The following is a 4,313-nucleotide window of genomic DNA, read 5'->3' as shown; positions in this document are numbered from 1 at the left end:
GTGTGCGTGGTGTCTTTAATTATGAGTTGTTTTGTTTAGGTTTACTGTATTGATTGATTTATTTATTCATGGTGTATATAGACAAACTGAAGACAGCTCAACACAACAGCAGTTCCTAGAAGGACTTTTGTAAAAAAAAAAAAAAAATAAAAATAAGGGATTAAAATTAAAAGGAAAAACAAAATAGAAGGCGAACTGAATACAACAAGACACAAAATCTGACATTCTGTGTCAACACATAAAAATAATCACTTAAGTAAGAAAAGAAGCACAATTGTCTCAAAATAAAATTCCAACTTTCACAATAATATTTTATTTATATAGGACTTTTCAGCTTGTTTTTCCAGGTAAAAGGATTTACAGACTAAAATAAAGAATCAGAAACACATGAATTCCTGTAAAGCCCTTTGGGACAAATTTGTAATTTGTGATTCCGGGCTATACAAATAAATAAAATTGAATTGAACAAGTGGAAGTGCAAGTGAACAGCAAAACAGGTTTACAATTACAAAAAAGATAAAATGCAGATGAAAAAAAAATCAGCTCATATAAAGCAGGTAAAATTTAGATAAAGGAACCACATAAATAAACAAATAAGATGCAAATATGAGAGGTGATTCCATGTAAGGTGAATATACATAACAATCTTGTATAAAACAGAATAGAATGCCATTGAAAGAACAAACTCTTGGATTAAAAACAGGTAAAAGTGCAAAATAAATGATATTTCTGGTTATTTCACCTGTTAGAGACTCGGAGTGTGTTCTGGTGAATTCTGCACAGGTTTTGGTGTGGCAGCAGAACTTGTGCTCATCACTTCTCATGTTTATTCATACAGCTGTATTGTCACTGTAAAGCTGAGTGTCGCTTCATATCTGACTAAAATAAACTGCACCAGGTAGAAATACTAAAATAAGTGGAGTAAAAGCCCTTTTCCGGATAATAAAAACGTCGTATTGCATGCTGTTGGGACAAATTTAAGAAACCTGATTGAAACTGATTTATTAATATTGACTTATTTCTGTTAGTTAGCACTTGATAGTTTGAGGAACGAAGACAGACGTATGAGATGTTTTGCTTTTTGCTCCAGCTGTCCAGTCTGACCAGCTCAGCTCAGCAGCTCTGCCATCAGTCCTGCCTTTTATCAAAGTTTATCATGTTCAGTTTGTGTTGACATTGTGCAGAATGTGTCACTTTAATTTTGTGTTTCTTGCTGAGGTTGTAGTTTGCAGAGGTCTGCTACTGGACTGCATTATATTGAGAGGGATTTCTCATTTTTTGTCCCTCCTTGTATATTTACATGAGGGGGGACAGAATAGCGGAAACAGCTGTCAGTAAAAAAAAGAAACTTTATGGCACAACAGTTGGATTAGATTAGATTGGACCTAATAAAGTGGCCACTGAGTGTAAAATGAATGCAGCTACTGCCCCCCAGTGGCAAGTTCACGGTAAAGCACTTCAACTTCCACCTTTCTTGTCTCTTGTCCAGGCTGTTCTTTTGCAGCAAAGCAACAGTCGACAAATAACAGCACACAGGCACAATTACAAATAAACAGCACAGAGAGTACAACATGCAGTGAGATGTAGACACAGTGAGGTATAAACAGGATAAGAAAAGATTCAAGTTTAAGGTTATTTAGAGCCCAAAATTACAGTTTACAGCCTCAAAGGCTTTACAGGCCCACAAGTTAACAACACACACACAAAAAAAGTACGACATAATAATTTACTGAGGGTGAGCCGATGGTGTCAGGCTACAACATGGAGAGTGGAGCAGTAACTCCACTAAATCCACAACGGGCTCTTATTCTGGAAGCCTGCCCAGCAGTTTTGTCTCCCACAAGTTAACAGCAAACAAAAAAAGGAGGACACCCTCACTGTGGACAAGAGAAAAATCCAAAAAAAAAAAACAAAAAAAAAAAAAAAACCCACAGATGAAATTTGAAAAAAACAAGAAAGAAATCTCCAGTATGTTCTCTGATTTAACAGTCAAGTTACCAAACCAGAATATTAAAAAAAAAAAAAAAAGGCGATAACAGGTTGTTTATTTTATTTATTTATATGCCAGGAATTTCCACTGGGATTAAAAATCTCTTACAAGAGAGACCTGGCCGAGGTAGCACAATAAATTAAAATACAACATAGAGAACATGAAATCACAGTAAAACAGAAACACATTCAAACACAGTGACACAACTACATGTGCACATTCTGCCTGTAAAATCATTAATGGATGATGGATAAAATGCTTGTAAAAAAAAAAAAAAACATAGAGAGAGAGATGTTTTGTTTTGCTTTACTTTGTTATGTGTTTGTTTTTTTAATCTGGATTTTTGCCATTTTCCTGCGACAAAAGACGACTTCCCTGCTGCTGGTCGCTGCTCTCTTTGTCCTCTCACCGGGTTTTAGGTGCAAAACCTGATTTATGTGAGCAGAAACAAACAAAGCGCGGTGAAACGCCCGTCCCATCTGGGAACAATATGCTCCACATGCTCACGCTAACATCACTGTGTGCTTGGCAGATACCACAAACAGTCTCTTTTTTTCTGGTTAATATATTCAGAGCGATGTAAGGCCGGCGCTGAAGTGCGTGACTCCCTGCAGGAAGACTCGGGGTGGAGGCTGAAAAAAAAAAAAAAAAAAAAAAAAAACCCTTCTCCTCAGAGATTTTGTGCTGTGGATGTTTTGTTGGTGACTGGATGCAGATCTTGCTCTTGCAGGCCGGACTGACTGCACAGGGTGGAGCAAAATACACATCATGTCAAAAATGCTAAGTATTAGACAGCCGACACACAAGTCTGTGTGCATGGTGTGTATTTTTGTGTCAGTGTGTGTGTGTTTGACATGTTTGGTTATGTACCTGCATTTTAGTCGTTCTCTCACTCCCACTGCCCGCTCACAGCTGGAACAAACACCGAGTTTGAGTTTGAGAGCCTTTAAATGGGCTTAAAAACACCTGCTGTATGTTGTATGCTGTATGTACGTACTAAACAGCACTTTAACTCTGCCTTTGGCATCCAGGCTTCACCTTTTATACTTTAAATTTGGTGCTTTGACATATTTAATCAGTCACCGCTGTTCTTTGGAAGATATTTCAGTTAATTTGGGTTTATTGGTGAAAGTTTAAAGTTAAAGGTTAAAGGCTTGAAGTTAGAATTAGTTTTGGGTTAAAGGAAAACTCCAGTGTTTTGGTATAAAATCCCCTTTTTCCCGTCTTCCCCAAGACTGAGACCAGATGTTGGACACCATCTTCACCTCTGTACATCCAGTGGTTCAGTTCCTATGGGTAGCATTTCCTGTTAGCCTAGCATAAAGACTTAAAGTCTATGGGAGTCGTTAGCCTGGTCCCGGCAGAATGAAAGAAATAAACCTTCCAGCAGCTCTGAAGCTCTGATTCACACAGTGGATCATAGGGATTTGATGTCAAATCTCTTTGACAGAGCCAGGCTAACAACTCCCAAAGACTTCAAGTCTTTATGCTAAGCTAACTTGAAATGCTATCCATAGGAAGTGAACCACTGGACTCACCAACATCTTGCCTCAGTCTGGGGAAGCCGGGAAAGGAAAAAGGGGATTTTCCCCAAAATGTTGAGTATTCCTTTGAAGTTATAGGGCTGGGTTTACGTTGGTCATAGCTGAGATCAGAGGAAGGCCGTAGAGTGAATGTAAGTCAACACAACTTCTTTCTCAGTGGAACACCAAGAGAAGAAAAAAGAAAAGAAAAAAGAAAAGAAGAAAAAAAAGAAACGAGCACCCAGCAGATGAGGTCATGGTTTACATACCGCAGTGAAATATGTGATGACTGCCCATCATCACGGTGTAGCGGGGTCACAGAAGGGCGAGCTGGGTCACAGCCGGGCGAGCTGGGTCATAGCCGGGCGAGCTGGGTCATAGCCGGGCGAGGTGCGGCTGGGTGGTTCTTAATTTTTCAGAATAAAAGTCTCTCTGAGTGTTTTAAATCAGATGACTGTGTTCAGCTTGAAAACCAACATGAACATGTTGTTGGTCAGTTCTCCACGTTCCTTGTTCCTTCACTGGGTTCCAGACGAGCTATTAAACATGTCAGCTGTGACGCTGTGGCATCTCTCCCTGTTTTCTGATGGTTTATAGAGCGAGACATTAATTGCTGATGGTTCTTTGTAGAACCACAGAGCATTTTGGAGAACCATTTAAGAACCAGTGTTTTTCTGAGAGCAGGACCGGGAATCAACAAAGGCCCTTCGATACAATATTATCACCATACTGCAGTCATGAATGTCAGTGAGGAGAGGACACACACACACAGACCACAGTGAGGAGACACACACACACAC

The sequence above is a fragment of the Myripristis murdjan genome, chromosome 12 (genome assembly GCF_902150065.1).
Source record: "Myripristis murdjan chromosome 12, fMyrMur1.1, whole genome shotgun sequence".
Lineage (NCBI taxonomy): Eukaryota > Metazoa > Chordata > Actinopteri > Holocentriformes > Holocentridae > Myripristis > Myripristis murdjan.
This window is presented reverse-complemented; position numbering follows the sequence as displayed.